This window comes from Capra hircus, chromosome 15 (genome assembly GCF_001704415.2).
Source record: "Capra hircus breed San Clemente chromosome 15, ASM170441v1, whole genome shotgun sequence".
NCBI classification, from domain to species: domain Eukaryota; kingdom Metazoa; phylum Chordata; class Mammalia; order Artiodactyla; family Bovidae; genus Capra; species Capra hircus.
The window spans coordinates 20,597,100-20,624,920 of NC_030822.1; the positions used below are offsets into that span (position 1 = coordinate 20,597,100).

The following is a 27,821-nucleotide window of genomic DNA, read 5'->3' on the forward strand; positions in this document are numbered from 1 at the left end:
TGATGAAAAAATTTTACATTTTACATGTAAAAAGGTTACATGTAGATTTTGGAAAAAAGCCATGAATCCTTGGATTTAAATTTTCTTCTCAAAATTTTGAGCTGGGCGTGGAGTAGGGGGTTGGAGTAAGTAATCTTTGAAGACGTTCATGATTGACAGATGTGTAAACTAAAAGAGTCCCAAGTTATGATTGCACTAATACTAATTGTTGATTTTGACAGTGATCTATGATACTAATAAAATGCATCAAAACTTCATCAAAACTCTTGCATTGAATTGTTTTAAATCTCAGTGACTTGTAAAAACTTTGGCTGATTCTCTTTGAGATTATATTGCTACATAGTGACTCGAGTTTTTCATTTGGGTAGGTTTTTGTGTTTTAAAGAAAAATGTTCAGGAAAAAAAAAAGCGTTGCAGTGTTAACAATATATCAACTGGAAAGCTTGATCAGGCTTTAGGTGCCTTCATTTAGAGTCTCATCAGTATAATTCTGTGATGCCAATCATTCAGTAAGTAGCTGTTGAAGGTTTATTATCTGCTTGGACCTAAACTTGTCATTTTAGGGCAAAGTAAAAAAAATTGTTCTCATTTGGAGGAGATAAGATTAACACATAGATAACAACATATCAATTAAAATGATCACAGTGAACAATATATGTTACTATTGCCCTGTAGTAAGTAAGTACTCAAGAAGACCAAAACAGAAAGTGACAAAGCACTCCAATAACAAATGGGAACTTCTTAGACAGTTTTGCTGCTCTGAAAACTTTGAAGTATACAAATATTGAATTTCTATGGTTTTATTTACTACATATTCACTTATTTTCTACTCTATTTACTTCAGCCTTTAGTTTTCTAAGGTGAAAAATTGTTTTTCAGCTTTAGCTACAATCCAGGAAGATGTGTACCAATGCATTCCTGAAGTTAACATATAATCTATGGTACAACATTATCATCGGTTCAGTTCAGTTGCTCAGTCGTGTTCATCTCTTTGCGACCCCGTGGACTGCAGCATACAAGGACTCCTTGTCCATCACCAACTCCCGAAGCTTGCTCAAACTAATGTTCATCAAGTCGGTGATGCCATCCAACCATCTCATCCTCTGTCGTCCCCTTCTCCTCTCGCCTTCAATCTTTCCCAGCATCAGGGTCTTTTCTAATGAGTCAGTTCCTTGCATCAGATGGCCAAAGTATTGGAATTTCAGCTTCAGCCTCAGTCCTTCTGATGAATATTCAGGACTGATTTCCTTTAGGATGGACTTTAGGATCTCCTTGCTGTCCAGGGGACTCTCAAGAGTCTTCTCCAACACCACAGTTCAAAAGCGTCAATTCTCAGGCGCTCAGTTTTCTTTATAGTCCAACTCTCACATCCATACATGACTACTGGAAAAACCATAGCTTTGACTAGACAGACCTTTGTTGGCAAAGTAATGTCTCTGCTTTTTAATATGCTATCTAGGATGGTCATAACTTTTCTCCCAAGGAGCAAGGGTCTTTTAGTTTCATGGCTGCGGTCACCATCTGTTGTGATTTTTGGAGCCCAAGAAAATAAAGTCTGTCACTGTTTCCACTGTTTCCCCACCTATTTGCCATGAAGTGATGGGACCTGATACCATGATCTTAATTTTCTGAATGTTGAGCTTTAAGCCAGCTTTTTCACTCTCCTCTTTCACTTTCATCAAGAGACTCTTTAGTTCCTCTTTGCTTTCTGCCATAAGTGTGGTGTCATCTGCATACCTGAGGTTATTGATATTTCTCCCAGCAATCTTTATTCCAGCTTGTGCTTCTTCCAGCCCAATGTTTCTCATGATGTACTCTGCATATAAGTTAAATAAGCATGGTGACAATATACAACCTTGACGTACTCCTTTCCCAATTTGGAACCAGTCTGTTGTTCCCTGTCCGTTTCTAACTGTTGCTTCTTGACCTGCATACAGATTTCTCATTAGGCAGGTTAGGTGGTCTGGTATTCCCATCTCTTTAAGAATTTTCCTGGTGATCCACACAGTCAAAGGCTTTGGCATAGTCGATAAAGCAGAAGTAGATGTTTTTCTTGAATTCTCTTGCTTTTTCAATGATCCAATGATTGTTGGAAATTTGATCTCTGGTTCCTCTGCATTTTCTAAATCCAGCTTGAACATCTGAAAGTTCTCTGATCACGTACTGTTGAAGCTTGGCTTGGAGAATTTTGAGCATTACTTTGCTAGCATGCGAGATGAGTGCAATTATGTGGTAGTTTCAGCATTCTTTAGAATTGTGTTTCTTTGGGATTGGAATGAAAACTGACCTTTTCCAGTCCTTTGGCCGTTGCTGAGTTTTCCAAGTTTACTGACATATTGAATGCAGCACTTGCACAGCCTAATGTTTTAGGATTTGAAACAGCTCAGCTGGAATTCCATCACCTCCACTAGCTTTGTTCATAGTAATGCATCCTAAGGCCTACTTGACTTATCATTCCAGGATGTCTGGCTCTAGGTGAGTGATCACACCATCATGGTTATCTGGGTCATGATGATCTTTTGTGTATAGTTGTTTTATGTGTCTTGCCACCTCTTCTTAATACCTTCTGCTTCTGTTAGGTCCATACTATTTCCGTCCTTGATGGTGCCCATTTTTGTGTGAAATGTTTCCTTGGTATCTCTTAATTTTCTTCAAGAGATCTCTAGTCTTTCCCATTCTATTGTTATCCTCTATTTCTTTGCATTAATCACTGAAGAAGGCTTTGTTACCTTTCCTTGCTTTTCTTGGAACTCTTCAATCAGGTGGAATCATCTCTCCTTTTATCATTTGCCTTTCACTTCTCTTCTTTTCACAGCTATTTGTAAGGCCTTCTCAGATAACTATTTTGCCTTTATGCATTTCTTCTTGGGGATGGTCTTGGTCATCATCTCCTGTACAATGTCATGAACCTCTGTCCATAGCTCTTCAGGCATTCTGTCTATCAGATCTAATCCCTTGAACCTGTTTGTCACTTGCACTAAATCATCAAATGATTTAGGTCATACCCGAATGGTCTAGTGCTTTTCCCCACTTTCTTCAATTTAAGTCTGAATTTGGCGATAAGGAGTTCATGATCTGAGCTACCAGCAGCTCCTGGTCTTATTTTTGCTGACTGTATAGAGCTTCTCCATCTTTGACTACAAAGAATATAATGAATCTGATTTTGGTGTTGACCATCTGGTGATGTTCATGTGAAGAGTTGTCTCTTGTGTTGTTTGAAGAGGGTGTTTGCTATGACCTGTGCATCCTCTTGGCAAACCTCTGTTAGCCTTTTTCCTGCTTCATTTTCCACTCCAAAGCTAAATTTGGCTGTTACTCCAGGTATCTCTTGACTTCCATGTTTGGCTTAAAGCTCAACATTCAGAAAACGAAGATCATGGCATCTGGTCCCATCACTTCATGGGAAATAGCTGGGGAAACAGTAGAAACAGTGTCAGACTTTATTTTTGGGGGCTCCAAAATCACTGCAGATGGTGACTGCAGCCATGAAATTAAAAGACACTTACTCCTTGGAAGAAAAGTTATGCCCAACCTAGATAGTATATTCAAAAGCAGAGACATTACTTTGCCGACTAAAGTCCGTCTAGTGAAGATTATGGTTTTTCCTGTGGTCATGTATGGATGTGAGAGTTGGACTCTGAAGAAGGCTGAGCGCCGAAGAATTGATGCTTTTGAACTGTGGTGTTGGAGAAGACTCTTAAGAGTCCCTTGGACTGCAAGGAGATCCAACCAGTCCATTCTGAAGGAGATCAGCCCCAGGATTTCTTTGGAAGGAATGATGCTGAAGCTGAAACTCCAGTACTTTGGCCACCTCATGCGAAGAGTTGACTCATTGGAAAAGACTCTGATGCTGGGAAGGATTGGGGGCAGGAGGAGAAGGGGACGACAGAGGATGAGATGGCTGGATGGCATCACGGACTCAACAGACGTGAGTCTGAGTGAACTCCGGGAGTTTGTGATGGACAGGGAGGCCTGGCGTGCTGCGATTCATGGGGTTGCAAAGAGTCGGACACGACTGAGCGACTGAACTGAACTGTGATGAAAAGGACATCTATTCTTGGTATTAGTTCTAGAACGTCTTGTAGATCATCATAGAACTGTTCAGCTTCAGCCTCTTCAGCTTTAGTGGTTGGGACATAGACTAGTTTACTGTGATATTGAATGATTTGCTTTGGAAACGAACAGATCATTCTGTCATTTTTGAGACTGCAGCCAAATACTGCAGTTTGTACTCTTGTTGACTATGACGGCTGCTCCATTTCTTCTAAGATATTCTGTCCCAAAGTAGTAGATACAATGGTCATGAGTTAAATTCGTCCATTCGCCCATTCCAGTTCATTTTAGTTCACTGATCTCTAAAATGTCAATATTCATTCTTGGCATTTCCTGTTTGACCACTTCCAACTTACTTTGATTTATGAACCTAAATTATTCCAGGTTCCTCTTCAATATTGTTCATTACAGCATCAGGCTTGACTTCTGTTAGCAGCCATATACACAACTGTGCATTGTTTTTGCTTTGGCTCCGTCTCTTTCTTCTTTCTGTAGATATTTCTCTACCCTTCTCCCTTAGCATATTGTGCACCTGGGAAGTTCATTTTTCAGTGTCCTATCTTTTTGCCTTTTCATACTGCTCATGGGGTTCTCAAGGCAAGAATGTTGAAGTGGTTTGCCATTCCCTTCTCCAGTGGACCACGTTTTGTGAGAACTCTTTACCATGACCTGTCTGTCTTGCATCGCCCTGCACGACATGGCTCATACTTTCATTGACTTAGACAAGGCTGTGATCCAAGTGATCAGTTTGGTTAGTTTTCTGAAGTTGTGGTTTCCTTTTTGTCTGCCCTCTGATGGATAATGTTCATGGATAGGTGACTCAATATTTTCAGTGTCAGTTCTTCCATAATTGATCCATAGATTTCATGCACTCTCAGTTAGAATCCCATCATATTTTTCATGGAGATTAACAGACTGGTTCTGTAGTTTATATGGAAAGACAAAAAATCTAGAATAGCAGACACAATATTGAAGAACAGAGATGTAGTACTGACTCTACCTGACTTCAAGACTTACTATAAAGTATTAGTGGAGCAGTATACAGAATCCAGAAATAGACCCACATGAATATAGGGAACTTATCTTAGGCAAAATGAGCAAAAGCAATAGAGTGGAGCAAAGATAGTCTTTGCTTTGGAACAGTCAGTCATATACATGCAAAAATAAACAAGTAAATAAATATTGACACAGACTTCAGGAAAATTAACTCAGAATGAATCACATACATAAGTGTAAAATAAACTATGAAACTCAAGTAGGATAACATTAGAGAAAATGTAGCTTACCTTGGGGATGGTAATGACTTTTTAGATAACCAAAAACATCGTATATAAAAGAAAGAGTAGACAGGTTGGACTTCATCAAAATTAAGAACTTCTGCTGTGTGAAGGACAGTATCAAGAGAATGAGAAGAGATGCCACAGACTGGGAGAAGATAATTGCAAGGACACACTTGATAAAGGGCTGTAATCCAAAATATACGAAAGTCATACTCTTACCATTTGTTGTTGTTAGTTGCTCCGTCCTATCCAGCTCTTTGAGACCCCATGGACTGCAGCATGCCAAGCTTCAGTCCTCCACTATTTCCCAGAGTTTGCTCAAATTCATGTCCTTTCAGTCTGTGATGTTGTCCAACCAACCTCTGCTGCCCCTTCCCTCTTTTGTCTTCAGTTTTTTCCACCATCAAAATCTTTTCCAGTGAGTCAGCTTTTTGTAATAGTTGGTCCAAGTATTGGACCTTCAGCATCAGCCCTTCCAATGAATATTCAGAACAGATTTCCTTCAGGATTGATTGGTTTAATCTCCTTCCAGTCCAGGAAGAGCACCACAAGAGTCTTCTCCAGCACCACAATTCAAAACCATCAATTCTTCAGTGCTCAGTCTTCTTTATGGTCCAAATCTCAAATCTGCAATGACCACTGGAAAAACCATAGCTGTGATTATGGTGATCTTTGGTGGCAAAACGATGCCTCTGCTTTTTAATACACTGTGTAGGTTTATCATAACTTTTCTTCTAAGGCACAAGCATTTTTTAATTTCATGACTGCAGTCACCATCTGAGTGACTTTGGAGCCCAAGAAAATAAACCCACCGCTTCCACTTTTTCCCCTGCTATTTGTCATGAAGTGATGGAACCGGATGTCAGATCTTAATTTTTGAATGTTAAGCTTCAGGCCATCTTTCTCACTGTCCTCTTTCATCCTCATCAAGAGGCTCTTTCAGTTCAGTTCAGTTGTATCTGACCCTTTGCTGCCCCATGGACTGCAGCACACAAAGCCTCCCTGTCCATCACCAACTCCAGGAGTTTACTCAAACTCACGTCCATTGAGTCGATGATGCCATCCAACCATCTCATCTTCGGTCATCCCCTTCTCCTCCCACCTTCAATCTTTCCCAGCATCAGGGTCTTTTCTAATGAGTCAGTTCTTTGCATCAGGTGGGCAGAGTATTGGAGTTTCAGCTTCAGCCTCAGTCCTTCCAATGAATATTCAGGACTGATTTCCTTTAGGATGGACTGGTTGGATCTCCTTGCTGTCCAAGGGACTCTCAAGAGTCTTCAACATCACAGTTCAGAAGCATCGATTCAGCACTCAGCTTTCTTTATAGTCCAGCTCTCACATCCATACATGACTACTGGGAAAACCATAGTTTTGACTAGACGGACCTTTGTTGGCAAAGTAATGTCTCTGACTTTTAATTTGCTGTCTAGGTTGGTCATATCTTTTCTTCCAAGGAGCAGACGTCTTTTAGTTTCATGGCTGCAGTCACCATCTGCAGTGATTTTGGAACCCCCCCCAAAATGAAGTCTGTCACTGTTTCCACATTTATTTGCCATGAAGTGATGTGACCAGATGCCATGTTCTTAGTTTTTTGAATGTTGAGTTTTAAAGAAGCTCTTCATTCCTCTTCATTTTCTCCCGTTAGAGTGGTATCATCTGCATATCTGAGGTTGTTGATATTTCTCCTGGCAGTCTTGGTTCCAGCTTGGGACTCAAACAGCCAGCATTTTACATGATATACCTTCATCTTAAATAAGCAGTGTGACAATATATAGCCTTGTTGTACTCCTTTCCCAGTTTTGAACCAGTCAGGTGTTCCATGTCTGGTTTTAACTGTTGCTTCTTGACCCGATTGCATGCAGGTTTCTTAGGAGACAGGTAAGGTGCCGTCTCTTAGAACTTTCCTCTGTTTGTTGTGATCTACACAGTCAAAAGCTTTAGTGTAGTCAGTGTAGCAGAAGTAGATATTTTTCTAAAATTCTCTTTCTTTTTCCATTATCTAAGGTGTGTTGCAATTTGATCTTCTTCTTTGCCTTTTCTAAATCCAGCTCGTACCTCTGGATATTTTCAGTTCATGTGCTACTGAAGCCTTGCTTGAAGGATTTTGGGCATAACTTTGGTAGCATGTGAAATGAGGGCAGGACAGGACTGAAGCGACTTAGCAGCAGCAGCAGCAGCAGCAGCAGTAGGGTAGTTTGAACAGTCTTTGTCATTAGCCTTTTTTGAAATTGGAATGAAAATTGACCTTTTCCAATCTTGACTTGTTGAGTGCAGCACTTTCACAGCATCATCTTTTCGGGTTTTAAATAACTCAGCTGGAATTCCATCACTTCCACTATCTTTGTTTGTAGTAATGCTTCCTAAGGCCCACTTGACACACTCCAGGATGTCCTGCTCTAGGTGAGTGACCACACCGCCGTGGTTATCCAGGTCATTGAGACCGTTTTTTGCATAGTTCTGTGTATTCTTGCCATCTGTTCTTAATGTCTTCTGCTTCTTTTAGGTCCTTGCCATTTCTGTCCTTTATGATGCTCATCTCTGCATGAAATGTTCCCTTGATTTCTCCAGTTTTCTTGAAGAGATATCTAGTCTTCCCCATTCTGTTGTTTTTCTCTGTATATTTGCATTGTTCATTAAGAAGGCCTTCTTATCTCTCCTTTCTGTTCTCTGGAATTCTGCCTTCCATTGGGTATATCTTTCCCGTGTCTTCCTTGCCTTTCACTTTCTTCTTTCCTCAGTTATTTGTAAAGTTTCGTCAAATAACCACTTTGCCTTCCTGCATTTCTTTTTCCTTGGGATGGTTTTCATCACTGCTTTCTGTACGGTGTTATGAACCTCCATCAATGGTTCTTCAGGTACTCTGTCTACCAGATCTAATCTTGTCACCTCCACTATGAAGTCATGTAGAATTTGATTTACGTCATACCTGAATGGCCTAGTGGTTTTCCCTATTTTCTTCAATTTGAGCTTCAATTTTACAATAAGAAGTTCATGACGTGAGGCACAGTCAGCTCTTGATTGTATTTTTGCTGATCATACGGAGTTTTTCCATCTTCAACTGAAAAGAATATAGTTGATTTGGGTATTGACTGTCTGGTGGTGTTGAACATCTTTCCATGTATTTGTTGGCTATTTGTATGTCTTTGGAGAAGTATCATTTAGGTCTTCCACCTATGTTTTGATTGAGGTGTTTTTTTTTTTTTTTAAATATTGAGCTACATGAGCTGTTTGTATAGTTTGGAGATTATTTTCTTTTCAGTTGCTTCACTTGTGAATACTTTTTCCTATTCTGAGGGTTAACTTTTCATCTTATTTATGGTTTCTTCCACTGTGTCCTTTGTGTTCCCCCACGATCCCCTAAAGTTGCTGTTTTGTCCCAGCTGACTTCCCCCACCATGAGGTGATTTTTCTTGGTGCAGGAACCTCTCCTTACTTTCAGCTTCCCACCAGGGGTGCTGGTCTCTTTTTTGATTCCTCCTTTCTGTCTGTCTTTTTCCTACCCGGTTGTGAGGGGATTTTTCTTGTCCTGTTAGGTATCCGAAGTCTTCCACTAATGTTCAGCAGGTGCTCTGTGAGAAATTTCCATTTGTAGACGTATCCTTGATGTACTTGTAAGGAGAGATGAATTCTGTGACCTATTTCACCATCTTGACTGCTCACCCCTCCATTGTAGCACTTTTAGAAGCAGGAATTAAATATAGCTGTAGTGATCTATAATAATTTCCAGGTAAACCCTGCCAGATAGTGCTTCCTATGTTGATGGAAATATTCTGTATCTACACTGACCGGTATAATAGCCATTAAATACATTTGACGTTTGAATACTTATAATGTGGCTGCTATGACTGAGAACTTAATTTTTAATTTTGTTTTAATTATTTAAATTTGAAAGCTACTTTTTACCAAGTTGCTACTATATAACTCTAAATCAATATTTAGCAAAATTTTTCTATGAAAACCAAATAGTAATTATTTCAGGCCTTGTAGATCATATGGTCCTTGTTGCAACTACTTAGCACTGTGGTGGCAGCAAAAAAGCAACTTTAGACAATATGTTAATAAATGAACATGACTGTGTTCCAGTAAAACCTTATTTGCTAAAATAGAGTGAGCAGGATTTGGCTTATTGGGCCCCAGTCTCACAACCTCTGCTCTACATCAGAGATGTGTCTAAGGATCTATTTATTTTTCTTTTCTTGCTCTGTATTCCCTGGGTCCTTTCCATTGTTTTCCCTCGTGTGTGTGTGTGTGTGTGTGTGTGTTTGGGATAGGAGAAAGTAGTCTTTTCCTATAACATTTTAGAGAGATCATTACCCTCTTTGGGTTATTTTTTTGTATTTCTTCAACTTTGGTTCCAAATTTTATGTTTTTGTATATATGGGGAAGGTGGTGGTGCACTGGCATTGTTTTAAATTTCTTTAAATTGTCATCTTTGTTCTTTTAATTCTTCTCTTTTATATACCCATTGTCTCTTAAATACAGTATCTTACCTAATATCTCTGAAGGTGTTAAATACAATTATTTTCTTTTCCTCCCTGAATTACCTCTGATTTCTCCAGAGTTACTTGTTCTGTGTTACATCATGGACCTTCTTTTTCATTCTTGTGATTTTCTTAAATGTTGGTGATCTTTACTTGTTCATTTGTGTTGATATATGACCAGTTGAATAATATAGATAACTGAAATGGACTTTTTTCTTATTTTTTTTTTTTAGCAAATCTTTACCCTAACTGGAAAGAATCCTGATGGAAATTCCTTGTGAGTAGGTAGGACTTAGTATTAGTATTATTTTTTTGTTGTTAAAGCATGTTGATTTATAGTAATATATTAGTTTCAGTGTATAATACAATGATTCAGTATTTTTATAGATTATTCTCTATTTAAATTTATTATAAAATATTGGCTATATTTCCTTCCTACTGTTCAATATATCCTTGTGGCTTCTCTACTTTATCCACAGTAGTTTATACCTCTTAATCCCCTACCCCTGTTTTCCCTTATCCCAGCCCCTCCGCACTAGTAACCACTAGTTTATTCTCTATATCTAAGTCTGTTTCCATTTTGTTTTATTCATTCACTTTACTTTGAGATTTCACGTTAATTGATAACATGCAGTATTTATCTTTTTCTGTCTGACTCATTTCATTAAGTAAAATACACTCCTAGACCATTTATGTTGTTGCAAATGGCGAAATTGCATTTTTGTATCTTCCTTATCCATTCATCTGTTGATTGAGACTTACATTGCTTTCTTATCTTGACTATTGTAAATAATCCTGCTATGAGCAATGGAAAATGAAAACGGTGACAGACTTTAGTTTCTTGGGCTCCAAAATCACTGCAGATGGTGACTGCAGCCATGGAATTAAAAGACGCTTGCTCCTTGGAAGAGAAGCTATGACCAACCAGACAGCATATTAAAAAGCAGAGACATTACTTTGCCAACAAAGGTCCATCTAGTCAAGGCTATGGTTTTTCCAGTAGTCATGTATGGATGTGAGAGTTGGACTATAAAGAAAGCTGAGTGCCTAAGAATTGATGCTTTTAAACTGTGTTGTTAGAGAAGACTCTTGAGAGTCCCTTGGACTGCAAGGAGATCCAATCAGTCCATCCTAAAGGAAATCAGTCCTGGATATTCATTGGAAGGACTGATGCTGAAGCTGAAGCTCCAATACTTTGGCCACCTCATGTGAAGAATCGACTCATCGGAAAAGACTGATGCTACAAAAGACTGAAGGCAGGAGGAGAAGGGGACGACAGGATGAGATGGTTGGATGGGATCACCAACTCAATGAACATTAATTTGAGCAAGCTTCGGGAGTTGGTGATGAACAAGGAGTCCTGGCATGCTGCAGTCCATGGGGTCACAAAGAGATGGACACGACTGAGCAACTGAACTGACTCATGAGCGATGGGGTACATATATCTTTTCAAAGTGTGTGTTTTTGGTTTCTTTGAATATATATCCAGGAGTGGAATTGCTGGATCTTATAGTTCTATTTTAAGTTTTTTGAGGAATCTCCGTACTGTTTTCCATAATGACTGTAGCAGTTTACATTCTCACCACCAGCATATGAGAGTTCCCTTTTCTCAAACTCCTTACTGACATTTGTTATTTGTGGTTTTTTTGGTGATAGCCTTTCTTACAATTGTGAGGTGATATCTCATTGTGGTTTTGATGGACATTTTTCTTATAATTACTCATTGACCATCTTTTCTTGTGCCTGTTGGTCATCTATATGTCTTCATTCAAAAAATATCTATCAGATCTTCTGTGTATTTAAAAAATTGGGTTGTTTGGGGTTTTTTGTTTTTATTTTGAATTGTTTAAGCTGTTTATATAGTTTGGATATTAACTCCTTATCAGTCATATCATTTGCAAATGTTTTCTCCAATTTAGTAGATTTTCTTTGTGTTTTGTCAATGATTTCCTTTGCTCTGTAAAAACTTTTAAGTTTAATTGGATCCAGTTTGTTTATTTTTGCTATTTTTCCATTTGCTTTAGGAGACAGATCTAAAAAATATTGCTGCAATTTATGTCAAACAGTGTATTGCTGTTTTCTTCTAGGAGTTCTGTGGTTTCTGGTCTTAGATTTAGATCTTTAATTTATTTTGATTTTATTTCTGTATATGGTATGGGAAGCTGTTCTAATTTCATTCTTTTACATGTAGCTGTTCCTGTTTTCCCAGCAACACTCTTTAAGAGACTGTTTTTTTCTCCATTGTATGTTCTTGCCTCCTTTGTTTTTTTATTTGTTGTTTTATTAGTTAACCACAGATGTGTAGGTTTATTTCTGGGCTCTCTGTTATGTTCCATTGATATATAGTTCTGTTTTGGTGCCAGTACCATACTGTTTTGATTACTGTAGCTGTGTTATATAGTCCGAAGTCAGTGAGTGTGATACTTTCATCTGTTCTTTTTTTTGTTGAAGTTGCTGTGGCTGTTCAGGGTCTTTTGTGGAGTCTAGGTTCGATACCGGATACAGGATGCTTGGGGCTGGTGCACTGGGATGACCCAGAGAGATGATATGGGAAGGGTGATGGGAGGGGGGTTCAGGGTTGGGAACTCATGTACACCTGTGGTGGATTCATGTGAATGTATGGCAAAACCAATACAGTATTGTAAAGTAAAAAACTAATAATAATAATAATTTTAAAAAAAGTATAAATGAGAAAAAAATAATAAATTACAGAGTTCTTTGTCCCAGTTTTGTGAAAAATATCATGAGTGTTTTGATAGGGATTGTACTAAATCTCTAGGTTGCTTTGGCTATAGGTAGGACTTACTTATTGATGTGTTTTGATTGAGGTGGATAAGCAGAGAGCAAACAGATAGGACAGGCCTTTTTCTAATAGCCTGATAAGGAGGCTGCTGTCTTAGATTTTCAACCACCATACTTTCATTCACCTGACTTCCTCTCAGGAAGGTTAAACCATTTTTATCCTCCTCAAATATTGATTCAACCCTTGCTACAGGAAGAAAAGTTCCATCTTTCCTAAACATCCTGTGCATGTAGTTGGCCAGGTATCAGCATGCTTTTTAGGAAACCAAATAGTAAGTATTTTAGGTTTTGCAGGCCACATGTCCTCTTTCATCCCTTTTTAACACTACCATTAAAATGCAGTTTTATATTATAAAATGAGTACAGCTGTGTCTTAATGCTTTGCTTATGAAAATTAAAATTTGAATTTCATATAGTTTTAACATGTCACAAAATATCGTTGTTTTCTTTGAGCCGTTTGAAAGTATAAAACCCAGTCTTAGTTTGCAGGGTATACAACAGCAGGGGGTAGCCTGGAAAATTTGCCCTGTGAACCATAGTTTACTAAATACTATGCTAGACTGTTGCTTTTTGTCATGTTCTACCTGTCACTGTTATGCTCTTTTAGAAAGTTTTCAGAATCTCTAATATGTTGATGCGTTTCTCTCCCTCTTAGTGGTCTAAGGCTCAGCCTTTCGTTCTACTCAGACCTTCAATGAATTAGATGAGGTCTGCCCACATTAGGGAGGACAGTCTACTTATTCTGAGGATTCAGATGTTAATGTCATCCAAATACACCCTCACGGTAACACCCAGAATAATGTTTGATCAAATATCTTGACCACCTAATGCAAAGAACTGACTCATTGGGAATGACCTTGATGCTGGGAAGGATTGAAGGCAGAGGGAGAAGGCAACGACTGAGGATGAGATGGCTGAATGGTATCACTGAATTGATGGACATGAGTTTGAGCAAACTTTTGGAGTTGGTGATGGACAGGGAGGCCTGGCGTGCTGTAGTCCATGGGGTCGTAAAGAGTCAGACGTGACTGAGTGACTGAATTGAACTGAACTGAATGGAAATATCTTGACGCTGCATGGCCCAGTCAAGTTGACATGTAAAATTAACTGTCATTGTCACATAGCTAGTAAATGATAGAGCTTGGTTTCACAATAGTAATGAACTGTGTCATGAGAAAATTCATACATTTATTTACTGTTTGTACCTAGGCCTAAACTCAGCATTTGTATCCTTCTAAATTAGTCCTTTATTTAGCCAATTTATGGTAGGATATTTGCCTAAGCAATGAGGCATATTTGTCTTGCTAAAATGAGTAAATTCAGAGAAAGCAGTATGGTTAGAGACTATGATATGAAACAACAGACAGTAAGTGGGACATATTTAACTCAGAGATGAATGATTTTGAGTTTCAGAAGACCTGTCCTAACCTTGTGAAAGAGAAATTAGACCCCTTTGTTTCTCCAGAGCGTAGCAATTTCATTTTCAACTCAGATTAAAGAACTTTCTATCAGAGTTGTCCAGCACCGAAATAAGGTTTTTAATCATTAAAAAATACTTTCTTTTAAAAATCTTTTGGATTTTAAGGGCTTGTTCTTGCCTTTTGTATTTTTTCATTTCCCAAAACGGAGGGTTAAAAACCAGTTTAAGTCTGTGTTGTATTACAGTTTTGTCATTCCTTAGAATGAAAGATTTGAAATTACTTTTGTAGTCTGTTTGATATTCTAAGATTATTTTTAAAAAATTTGAAGAGCAAGTCATGCTTCCTTTTTCTGTTTTGTTTTATTTTGTTTAGTTGCTAAGTTGTGTCCAACTGTTTGTGACTCCATGGACTGCAGCACGCCAGTCTCCTTTTTCTATTAACATTTCCTAAATAAATTCATATGAAAGTAATGAATTACTATCATTATGATGATCATTTTCCCTCACTGAACTTTCGAATTGTTCAATTTAGAGCTTATCAGTTCAGTTCAGTCGCTCAGTTGTGTCCTTGTGACCCCATGAATTGCAGCATGCCAGGCCTCCCTGTCCATCACAAACTCCCGGAGTCACTCAGACTCACATCCATCAAGTCGGTGATGCCATCCAGCCATCTCATCCTCTGTCGTCCCTTTCTCCTCCTGCCCCCAATCCCTCCCAGCATCAGAGTCTTTTCCAATGAGTCAACTCTTTGCATGAGGTGGCCAAAGTACTGGAGTTCATCTTAGCATCAGTCATTCCAAAGAACACCCAGGACTGATCTCCTTTAGAACAGACTGGTTGGATCTGCTTGCAGTCCAAGGGACTCTCAAGAATCTTCTCCAATACCACAGCTCAAAAGCATCAATTCTTCAGTGCTCAGCTTTCTTCACAGTCCACCTCTCACATCCATACATGACTACTGGAAAAACCATAGCCTTGACTAGACGGACCTTTGTTGGCAAAGTAATGTCTCTGCTTTTGAATATACTATCTAAGTTGATCATAACTTTCCTTCCAAGGAATAAACGTCTTTTAATTTCATGGCTGCAGTCACCATCTGCAGTGATTTTGGAGCCCAAAAAATAAAGTCTGACACTGTTTCTGCTGTTTCCCCATCTATTTCCCATGAAGTGATGGGACCAGATGCCATGAAATTAGTTTTCTGAATGTTGAGCTTTAGGCCAACTTTTTCACTCTCTTCTTTCACTTTCGTCAAGAGGCTTTTTAGTTCCTCTTCACTTTCTGCCATAAGGGTGGTATCATCTGCATGTCTGAGGTGATTGATATTTCTCCCGGCAATCTTGATTCCAGCTTGTGCTTCTTCCAGCCCAGTGTTTCTCATGATGTACTCTGCATAGAAGTTAAATAAGCAGGGTGACAATATACAGCCTTGACATACTCCTTTTCCTATTTGGAACCAGTCTGTTGTTCCCTGTCCAGTTCTAACTGTTGCTTCCTGCCCTGCATATAGGTTTCTCAAGAGGCAGGTCAGGTGGTCTGGTATTCTCATCTCTTTCAGAATTTTCCACAGTTTATTGTGATCCACTCAGTCAAAGGCTTTGGCATAGTCAGTAAAGCAGAAATAGATGTTTTTCTGGAACTCTCTTGCTTTTCCATGATCCAGCAGATGTTGGCAATTTGATCTCTGGTCCCTCTGCCTTTTCTAAAACCAGCTTGAACATCAGTAAGTTCACAGATGACATATTGCTGAAGCCTGGCTTGGAGAATTTTGAGCATTACTTTACTAGCATGTGAGATGAGTGCAATTGTGCGGTAGTTTGAGCATTCTTTGGCATTGCCTTTCTTTGGGATTGGAATGAAAACTGACCTTTTCCAGTCCTGTGGCCACTGCTGAGTTTTCCAAATTTGCTTATCAGTAGCCCGGTCTTAATTCTCTTAATTGAAGTGATTATGTTAACTTTCTCTGCTGACTCAAGATCTTGGTCCCTTTTTTCATAGATAAAGAGCTTTTGTGATAAAAGTATGCATGTGTGCTTAGTTGCTCAGTCATGTCCAACATTTTGCAACCCCATGGACAGAGGAGCCTGCCAGGCTCCTCTGTCCATGGGGATTCTCCAGGCAAGAATAACTGAAGTAGGTTGACATGCCCTCCTCCAGGGGATCGTCCCAACCCAGGGATTGAACCTGGGTCTCCTGTTGAGGTTCTTTACTGGACCAGAACCTGGTGGTCCAGAGTTGACGATTAGAAAGGAAAAGAGAGAGAGATAGAGGCTGATATTCCTTGGTTTACACAGAAAACCAATAAAGCCCTTTGACACAGGGCTTGCACTGCTACACGTAGGCACCAGGCACCCTCTCGAAGGGGGTGAAGGCACAGTGTGCCTTCTCGAGAGGGTCTTAGAAGCCCAGGCAAGAAAGTGAGCTCAGTGGGCCTCTGAGCTCCAAAGAATTAGCCTGAGAGAGAGAGAGAGAGAAGGAAAGAAAGACAGGGGGACCCAAGCTCTGATGGGGCGAAGGTGTTTTATTCAACATAGTGTGGGTATGTATACTGTCTTACAAGGTAGCTATTTTCAGCAGAGATAAAAATCAAAAGTCCAAACTTACAGATTATCATAAGGCAATCGTATCAAAAAGAGAGGGTTGTAAATAATCACTTTTACCATATGGTTCATAAAAAGGAAGAGGGTTGTAAATAGTTACTTATCACCGTATGGAAAAACTAACAAAGGAAATGAATGCATTCTTCAGCCTAGGGAGTAGTTTGCTACTCCACTTATTTCCTGAATATTCAGGAATTAATGAAGGACAGAGGATTCATGACAGATCCAAAACAGCACACAGGAAGCCTCCTGTTAAATGCTTCCTGACAGTCTCCCACATTGCAGGTGGATTCTTTACCATCTGAGCCACCAAGGAAGCCCCCAAAATACATAATGCAAAATTTATTATTATGATCATTTTTTAAAGTGTGCAGTTCAGTGGCATTAGCTATATTTATGGTGTGTAAACACTGTTGCTATCTTTTTCCAGAACTTTTTCATTATCCCAAATGAAAACACTTTACTCATGGAGCAGTAACTTCCCGCTCCATCACTGCAGTGCCTGGTAGCTTTATATTATTTCCTGTCTCTCTGAGTTTGCCTCTTTACATAGCTCATATAAGGAATCATACAATATTTGTCCTTTGTTAACATTTGCATACTGTTTTTCACTTAGCAGTGTTTCCATCTTATAGCATGTATCAGAACTTCACTCCTTTTTATGTCTGTATAATATTTCATTGTGTGTATATAGATTTTGTTTATCCATTCAGCTGTTGGCAGGCTCTTGTCCTGTTTCCATCTTTTTGCCTATTATGGACAATGTAATGAATGTTGGAGTTTGAGTATCTATTGTTTAGGTATATACCTAGGAGGAGAATTGCTGAATTATATGTTTAACTTTGTGAAGAACTGCCCATGTGTTTTCCACAGTGACTTAACCATTTTGCATTCCTTCTAGCAATACACAGAAGTTCCAATTTCTCTTATGTCCTAGCAGCTTTGGCTCTTTATTGAGTGATAGCCATTCTAATGAGTTTGAAGTTGTATCTCATTTGTGGTTTTGATTTGCATTTTCCTAATAATTTGTGATGTTAACCTGTTTTGCATCTAGACACGCTAAAATTTTTCTAAATCATTGAGTAATGATTTCTTTTTGCTTAACTTTCTCAATTTATCTCCTTTTCTTCTTTATCCTTCCTCAGTTTATTACCATCTCTTTCACATTTTACCATAAGCAGCAAGGAGAAAGCCGTATATGCCTTCAATATTTTGCTTGGAAATCTCAACCAAACATCCAGGTTTATCACTTATAAGTTCTCCTTTTCACACAATATTAGAATACATTTCAGTTTTGCCACATTGTAACAAAGACTTCGTTTCCTGTCCTGTTCAATAATGTCTCATTCCATTTTTGAGACCACCAGAAGCCCCTTCATTGTTCCTATTTCTGGATCATTCTGTTCCTGACACACATATTCTCTAAGATGATGGAGAATCTACCTATTTACTTCTTTCTGCACATTCATCAGAATCTCCTTAATATCTTTGTTTCTGCCAGCTGTCAGATCATTTTCTCTCATGTCATTTTCTCTGAAGAAAATAGTAGGATTATTTATTACATTTCAAGTAAATGTTATTTGTATTACATAAACTATTTTATTATATATCTATTTCAAGGTGAATATTCATATGTTATCCTTCTCTAATGGCAAAAATTTAGTTTTTAGTGTAAACAATGAAATTTTGCATGTAAACACACATAAGGCAAACTATTTAATGTTTCAGGTAAAAGTGGTAATACATTAGGATTCCCTGGTGGTTCAGTGGTTTAGACTCCACACTCTCAATGCAAGGGGCACAGGTTTAGTCTCTGGTCTGGGAACTAAGATCCTGCATGCTGCATGGTGTGGCCTAAAAAAAAAGAAAAAGAAAGTGGTGATACATTATTTCCTCAGTCATAAGAACTGACGTGGAGTTATTATCATTGAATATGAGGCAGGTTTTGACATCTAGAATATCAAACATAGTATGTTTTGCCTTTGACATATTGTGACTGGTCATAGAATTTTTTTTACTATATATATGTGCATTCCTTGTATTCAGTAAATATCTGGCTAATCAATCTTAACATACCAGCATTACAAGCTACTTTTCTGTTGCCTTTTTATTCTTAAAATTAACCCGAGATATTCATTCATGCTGACATGCAGAAATGAATGTCATATCCTCTGTATAACCTACAAATTGTTTAGGAGGGCTTGATATATCAACACTGTATATGGTTGGTTTAACAACTCCTGTAAGTCCTTGACCACAGTTTTCTCTGGGTTGATTGACATATTATGTCATCCACTGACCTTCATCTACTTAAATTCTCTGGTAAATAAAATAATATTCTGCTTTTTAAAATCACTTGACCTGAAGTGTCATTGAATATCTGACTTCCAAATCTGATTGATCCACTAAGGAAGATGGCGCTTTAGTAACTGAAGGACATTTAGTCATATTATATACTAATTCAACTAAATATGGCTGAAGGAAACCTTTGCCTAATATAATTTTGATTTCCTGTTTTAGGAACCCTGGTACTATGGATCATCTATATTTGCTTTGAAACATGCTTTGGATTTTTTTTCTGGAAGCCCTATAAATACTGTAAAAATTCAGTGTATTGTTGTAAAGACCTATGGTAAGTGGGGTTTTTTTTCCCTTCATTTTCATCTGTCTGGTTCATGTTGGCATTAAGTCTTATGGATGTTGTAATACTGCTCCCTGCTGGACATAGTGTAACTTTTTAAAGTTGGCACTTAATAGATGGGCAAATAACTGATTAGCTTGACCCAGTCTGGTGGGAAATCCTTGAGTGCATTTACACACACAAAAAAACACAACAGTATATAACCAAAGCAACTCTGTTTTCGTTTTGGGTAATACTGTTGCCATTGTATTGGTATTGATATCTGGAGCCTAATGAAAGTGCTTACAGTCTTGTTTCTAAATTTTATTATGTGTGTTTCCTGGATAGTGGCATCTAAAAGCTGTAACAAACATATGTTAAAGGATGCTTATAGTTGATGGAACTTTTAGGATTTCCTAGATTATATTTGTATGCATGTTTTTGCAATTTGTCAGTTTATTGTTAGTATTATCTCTTTTGTAATCATATAATCGTTTAAATTCCCTGTATATTTGTTTTTCCAAATGTAATATTTAAAACAGCTTCAGTATAATTTAAATTAGACTCTGTTGGATCTATTTTGAGTGAGTTACCCTTAATCCGCCTGTAATGCAGGAGACCCTGGTTTGATTCCTGGGTTGGGAAGATCTGCTGGAGAAGGGATAGGCTACCCACTCCAGAATTCTTGGGCTTTCTTGGTGGCTCAGTTGGTAAAGAATCTCCCTGCAATGTGGGAGACCTGGGTTTGATCCCTGGGTTGGGAAGACCCCCTGTAGAAGGGAGTGGCTCCCCATTCCAGTATTCTGGCCTGGAGAATTCCATGGACTATATAGTCTATGGGGTTGCAAAGAGTCGGACACGATTGAGCAACTTTCACTTTAACCCTTAATTAAATTTTATGCAGTAAACTTCAAGTGTACCTTGTTTTGTATCCATCCTGTAATCTAACTATTATATTTTCTAGTACACACAGTGACCCATTCTCACACAGAGTGACATTGGATTGGACCTGAAGTGTCATATCTGTGTACATGCTATAACGAACACTCACAGTGAATGCAAACATACATATTCTTAAAATTGTTTTTAAACTTGTGAGAGTTGAAAATATTTGTCTTCCTACTTTTGAGCTAAATTATTATATACTTTTTGGAGTATAGTTTGCATAAAATGTAACGTAGATTTTATGCAACATAGATTGGATAAACGTAGCTTTATCCAATGGATAAACTGGATGTAATGTAGATTTTTTTTTTAATAAATATACATTTTCTTGAAAAGAAAAAAATGTGACAGATACAACATAGAGCTAAGCAAAGATTTAGCAGGATAACCAATCTTACACTCTTTAATGGTCTGGTTTCTTTTTTTGTGTGGCCATTTGGAAAGCCTGTGAAATCTATTCTTAATTAGGATTCTGGAGAATTAGGCATAATAACTTACTTATTCTTAAAATACTGCAATAAAAATTTGAAATGTAGACCAAGAAAATACAAGATTGTTAGTAAAAAAGAAGCTCCCTTTCTTCCCTTTAAGACTATATTATTTCAGAAAGTATATAATTTGAAACCTTTTTATTATAAAATGTAACACTATATAGAAACATAAATGTATAGCAAAATGAATAAACACAAAGCAGATGTTCAGTAACCATAGAACACTACTGACATCCCAGAAGCCCTTAGTATAATCTTCCTTTTCTTTAAGGTAAACAGTTTCCTAATAATTAGATAATTCTGTATATAATTTTATCACTTTTATGTGTATTCCTCAGCAGTATGTTCACTTTTTGCCTCATTTTGATCTTTTTGGGATCATATGTATTCTTTTTTTGGTTAAACATTTTTGTATTTTTGTTGGAAATGTTTTTGTTATTTTCAAGGTGAAGGGTATGAAGAAACAGATTGTAAGATAAAATCAGAGAGGGCTGGCTTCGCTGTACTGAAGAGCTTAGGGAAGGGAGGAGTTGTAGGGAATTTAGAAGTAGTAGCAGTCAGAATGCGACCAGGATGTCTAGGGACAAGCTTGTCGTCTTTCAGAAGTAAAAGGCCAATAAATTGGCTAAGAAGGACAGCATTCTTGAGGAAGGTATTTGAATGAAGCATGGAAAGCATTATGCTAATGGAGCCTATCATAATGCTGCCAACAATAATAAGGAAAATCAGGTGAGTTACCTAGTCTACACTGCCTGCAGGTCTCCAAACCTGATGTCACAATCCTCACAGGGTATCTCTTGGAATGGGTCTGGGGCAGAAGCTCAGAGCCCCTTCTCAGTAGGGATGGAGGCGACCCTGCTGCTGTCACTGTCACTGCTCAGCCCCCTCCACTGCATGGCAAAGGGTGAGGAAATTCCCAGCAACATGTGGCCCAGGCCTTGCAGCAGCAGCATGGAGGTTCAACTGGATGAGCTCCCTGAGTACTTTCTTTGGACCAGGTACTTGAAAGTCACAGCTCATGGAGTAGATCCTGTAGAATGTGGCGCAGATGTTCAGGCCAAAGAGGTCTCAAGAGTTGGCTTGTATATGTACCAGGTAATGAGGGCAATGTCCTTGCTGTGCTTGGGCTTCTCCCCCAGCCTAGGCCATATGACAGCACTTACTCCTGCTGGAACTCTAAATTTGCTTGATCTCCAGGATCATTAAGCATGTACCCTCTTCCAACAATTGGAAGAGGTCCTCACAGTCCACAGAGGTCCTACCGTCCTCTGTCACCAGTGTTAACCACAGGGTCTCCAGTGCTGTGTCTAGAAGTGCTGGGGTGGTAACTGTGATCACAGACACAGCAAGATGTGGTGGAGCCGTGAGCACCCCCAGACCCTACAACCAGTTTCAGAGTTCACATTGGATCTTGATTTGCACTTGGAGACTGTGATCACCTTTGTGCTTCTCTTTGGGTTAGTGCTCGACTTCTGTAGTGTAACACTGCTGCAGCTGTGGGGTAGTATGGGACACAGGTGGGCCTGCTGAGTGCCGTTGTCTGGGGTCATATGCATTCTTTCTTCCATTACCTAGCGTTGTGTTTTGGAGAAGGCAATGGCACCCCACTCCAGTGCTCTTGCCTGGAAAATCCCATGGACGGAGGAGCCTGGTAGGCTGCAGTCCATGGGGTCGCTAAGAGTCAGGCACGACTGAGGACTTCACTTTCACTTTTCATTTTCATGCATTGGAGAAGGAAATGACAACCCACTCCAGTGTTATTTCTTGGAGAATCCCAGGGACGAGGGAGCCTGGTGGGCTGTCGTCTATGGGGTCACACACAGTCGGGCACGACTGAAGCGACTTAGCAGCATTGTGTTTTGAAGCTCATGTACATAGTTGCATGTAGTTTATTTTCGTTATCATGTGTTATTCCTTTGGAATGAATATGGCAGAATTTATTCATTCTGTTGTTGGTGGATGTTTGGGTTCTTTCTAGTGTTTGACTGTTGTAATTAACATTGCCATGAACATTCTTTTACATATCATGTGTTGATTTTTATGTGTCATGTGAAAAAGTCATATATTTTCAGGTTAAAGATAGATGATTATAGTGGTATTTTATGAGTATGAGTACATGAGAAAGTTGTTATATCCTGAGAATAACACATATTAAATATTGAAAAAGATTCTGAATCTATCATTACTTCTTTACTGTAGGCCTTAAATATATGGTAGAATGCCATGTAACTTGTGACAGTTCAAAAATATTATATATACACATATAGATATAGGACCTAATGTAGTAACTCTTTGTTTACTTTATTAACACGATTCCATTTACTATCATATTGTGTTTTATATAATTTCACTTTACTGATGAAGCAACTGTGGAGAACTAGAGACGTTGAGTGACTTATACAAGGTTATTTATTAGGTTGGAGCTAGAAACCAGACCAGCCTGTCTACTTGGCAGTCACAACTTAAAGAAAACAAAGTGAAAGCTAAATCAGGATATTTTCTTGAGTGTGTCCAGTCATTGAAGTGGAAAATTTGCATGACTAGCTTTTAGAAATTATCAGATATTCTTTTGACTCTTAACCAAGAACTGGCCTTGCACAGGGAATTGTATGTCTAAAGGCGCCTGAAATGTTATTGTACCTTATCACAGTTCATCTTCTGAAAGGCAGCTATATTATCACTTTGAGTGGGAATTTTACTTACATAATTCCTCATTCACTGGGCTCTTATTAACAAGTGGTATACTATTACTCATCTGTTAATTTGTGAATAATTGAATCTTACCCGTTTATGTGCCAAAATTTATTTCATAGGAATATTTTTTCTAAAATATTTTTGAAGTATAAAATGTACCCTTTGTTTTCTTAAACAAGACAAATTGAGTATAATGTAACTTGTTTCGGTTTTGTTTTGATGGCTCAGAGTTGTTGTAAACAAAAGTCATTTCATAGAATTTATGTGATTTCTGCATAGATCATTGTGCTGTATAGGCCTGTTCTCCTAAATTGTCCTAGAGTGATAAACTTTTATGTCCTGGGTGCTACTTATGATGTCATTTTTTTGTTTGTTTGTTTTGTTTTACCTTTCTTAAATAATTCTTGTTTTTTTGCTCTCAGTGCATTATACTGATTCTAATATAAAAATCAGCATTTACATATACATTGCTTACGTGAGATCTTAAGTCTGTGTGTGTGTGTGTGTCTGTGTGTGTGTGTGTGTCTGTGTGCTCAGTTGTGTCTGATTTTTTGCAATGCTGTGGGCTATAGCCCATGAGGCTCCTCTATCCATGGAATTTGTCAGGCAAGAATACGTGTGTCTGTGTGTGTCTGTGTGTGTGTGTGTGTGTGTGTCTGTGTGCTCAGTTGTGTCTGATTTTTTGCAATTCTGTGGACTATAGCCCATGAGGCTCCTCTATCCATGGAATTTGTCAGGCAAGAATACCGGAGCAGATTGCCATTTCCTACTCCAGGGGATCTTCCCCATCTGAAAATTGAACCCTCCTCTCTTAAGAATTCCTTAAATAGGAAGTTCAGTGAACTCAAATGGCTGTTTTTAATTATGAAATATTTGATAGGATAGGGTTTGAAATAAAAACAGTGTATTATGTAACACTGCCAGTTGAAAATGGCAGTCATAAAAATTAAACCACCTTTGAAATGATAGTTTTGTAAATGAAAATATAGAAGTAACATAGATTTGGTTTCCTGAAAACTTTGAAGTGCTTCAGGAAAACATTCTTTTAAAAGGGAAATGCATGTTTGACTGCTTCCCCAATTACAAATTATTGAATGTGAATTTAAAGGAAAAATTTGGAGTGGGGGGGGTGTATTTGTTTTTAAATGAAAGGAAATACCAGGAAGAAAGCATGTTAGGTGTTAATATTATGATTTTCTACATCAATGAGATTTTTTTTTTCGAATTTGAAAATTAAGTCAGCAAATTTTACATGTGCATTTGGGGGAAAAGAAGCAAAGAGCTTCATACAGTTTTTTCCAATGAGAACATCTTTGAGGACTAGCTTTTTCTGGGATACATCTGAGACGTCTATGTGGTAGAAGCAAAATGACATAGCCCCCATAAAAGAAAATTAGCAATTTATAAAAAAGACCTGTGCCATTTACACATTTGTTTCAGAACCAATTCTGGGAATTTGTTACAGGTATACTTATGTATTGATAGTTATAAAATGGCATGCATAAAAGTTTTCATTATAGCTTCCTTTGAAGTAGCAACAGATGGAAGCATGCCTAATGCCTGTCAGGAGGGTACAGTCCATGGGGTCACAGTGGTTAAATGAACTCTGCCATAGCTGTACAGTGAAATACTCTACAGCTTTAAAAATAGAAAGTATGTTCTCTGTATGAAGATTCAGAACACTGTTACTTCAAAAAAGCAGTGCTCAAACAGTACTCAGTCGCTTAGTCATGTCCAACTCTTTGTGACCCCATGGACGGGTCATGTAGCTCGCCAGGCTCCTTTGTCCATGGTATTTCCCAGGCAAGAATACTGGAGTGGGTTGCCATTTCCTCCTCCAGAGGATGTTCCTGACCCAGGGATCGAACCCATGCCTCTTGTATTGGCAGGCAGATTCTTTACCACTGCACCACCTGGGAAGCAATGTTCAGAGTGTGTAGTAAACTATTTTTTGTATAAAGGAAGTGAGGAATGAAATCAGTATTCATAATTGCTTATATTTGCATAAAGAAAATCTGGACGTATACAAATTCTAAGTCTTACATGTTGATGAGTAAGGAAAACAAACTAGTTGGGACTTTTACTGTATATCTTTTAGATTGTTTTTGAATATGTGAATATGTTATTAATTAAAAATAATTTTGCTTTGTTAATCAAATGAGAGAAAAAGGGATGAATCTGTTGTATTTTCCATAAAATTAGCCAGTTTTATTCCTTTTTCCCCAGAGTCTGGGATATAGTTGGTTGTTTTGTTGCTAAGTTGTGTCTGACTCTTTTGCAACCCCATGGAATGTAGCCCACCAGGCTCCACTATCTATGGGATTTTCCAGGCAAGAATTGTGGAGTACATTGCCATTTCCTTCTTCAGGGGATCTCCCTGACCCAGGGATCAAACCCGAATCTCCTGCATGCCTCTCTTATATTGCAGGTGGATTCTTTACCCTTGGGCCCCAGGGAAGCCTAAGATATAGTTAGCACTGAATGAATATTTATTATACAAATGAAATATAAGCTATATAATCTTTAGGTGATCTCTTTTAGCTGACTTCTTAAGTGTCTTTTCAATACAGGAAAACAGTTCTCTAAGTCATGTGTTAATTCCAGTATAGAAGTGAGGGATAATATTTAAGTGGGAAATAATAAGCCTGGTGTGCTGCAGTTCACGGGGTCGCAGAGTCAGACAACAGTGAATGAATAACTACAGTAACAGCTTAATTTATTGTCAAATTATCATGAATTTTCATTTAACTTGTAGGATATTGATATTAAAGAATTTTAATTTCACTGGAAAGTAAAATGAATGTTTTCAAAAGATTCCCATTAAATTAGGTAATAAGGTTTCATAATAAAAGCTTTTGAAATTTGAGAGCACAGGGGAAATGGCCTACATATTCTTTATACTTGCCTTATCTTCTGCCATACTTTAGTTTCTCACATGAGGGCAATTTTCAGTCCTGAGACAATTTTAGAAGCACTGTTATAGTAGCAGCAGCACCTGTAGCTACTCCTGACACAGAGGCCAGTTATCTCTGAAAATATGGTATTTTAGTTTGGGAATTGAGGGAAGATAATAGGGTAAATGGCTGTTGTTCCTCCATTTATGAGTTCATGAACTTACCTTATGGTTTGCAGATCTGATCTTTCAGATAAGTAGTATATGAACCTTTTGTTTCTAGATTATTTACATGTCATTGTTGTTGTTTGGTTGCTAAGTTATGTCTGACTCTTGTGACCCCATGGACTATATATAGCCCATCAGGCTCCTCTGTCCGTGGGATTTTCCAGACAAGAATACTGGAGTGAGTTGCCATTTCCTTCTCCAGTGGATCTTCCCAACTTAGAGATAGAACCCATGTCACCTACCAGCAGCATGAAGAATCTCACTGAACCATCTGGGAAGCCTCTCTATATCCATTCCTTGTTACTAAATTTCTTATGATAATGATTTTGACTCCCTTTGTGTATCTGTATTTATGTGTAAAATTGCCTTTTTAAAGAAAGGAGTATATATGGAAAAGTGCACATAAGTGGATGGATGGCTCAATGAATTTTTCAGAAGCCAAATACAATCATGTAACCAGCACCGAGATACTAAAAGGAACATGATCAGCACTCTAGAAGACACCTTCATGCTCTCTTCTATCCTCCGTTTCCCTCCCTGCACAAGGATAACCACTACCTTGACTTTTCACATCATAGATTATAACAGTTTTGCTTTTGTATTTCATATATAGAATTATACAGTATAATTTTTTATGTTTAGTTTCCTTTACTAAATCTTGAGATTCATCTACATTGTTGCATGTAGTTGTAGTCTGTTCAATTTCATTACTGCATTCCTTTGTGACTGTATCACAACTATTTTTTTAATCTATTCTGTTAATGGACATTTGGGTGATTTCCACATAATGTTAAGTATGCACTTTCTAATACATATCTCTTGATTGATATATTTGCATGTTTCTTTTGAGCAAATGTCTAGCAGCAAAATTACTGGATCACAACTGTATTTATTTCCAACTTTGATCAAAATCGCCAGTTTTCTGAAATGGTTGTACTAGCTTACATTCATGTGAGAGTTAAGGTTGCTCTGTGGCTCTGCTCACACCTCATTTTCCCCATCTTCTTCATCCTTCCATTCTGATGGGTATTAAGTACTAAGACTTATGTTGTTTAATTTCTAGTTTCCTGGTGATTAATGAAACTGAACACTTTTTCATATGTATATCGACTGTTGGATTAGTCTCTTTTGTGAAGTACCTGTTCACTTCTTTGCCCACTTTTTTGTTGAGCCATCTGTTTTTTTCTTTGATTTTGGGAGAGTTCTTTATATATTCAGAATATGACTCCTTCTTTGTACAGGTATTGCAAATATTTCCCTAACCCTGAGATTTGCCTTTTTAATCTATTAATAGTGCTTTTGATGAACAAGTTT

General features: G+C 38.1%; 1 protein-coding gene across 7 annotated transcripts in view; it reads left to right on the forward strand.

The window, feature by feature from the left end:
• IMMP1L (inner mitochondrial membrane peptidase subunit 1) overlaps nt 1-27,821 on the forward strand; it is an 87,048-nt gene that overhangs the window by 757 nt on the left and 58,470 nt on the right. For 3 of the 7 annotated variants that reach the window (XM_005690038.3, XM_005690037.3, XM_005690041.2), the window contains exons 2-3: nt 10,048-10,099; nt 19,157-19,268. The gene's annotated coding sequence lies outside the window, so the exon portion shown is untranslated. The remainder of the gene's footprint in view (nt 1-10,047; nt 10,100-19,156; nt 19,269-27,821) is intronic. The other 4 variants (XM_005690039.3, XM_013969799.2, XM_005690043.3 and 1 more) reach the window with 2 other exon arrangements.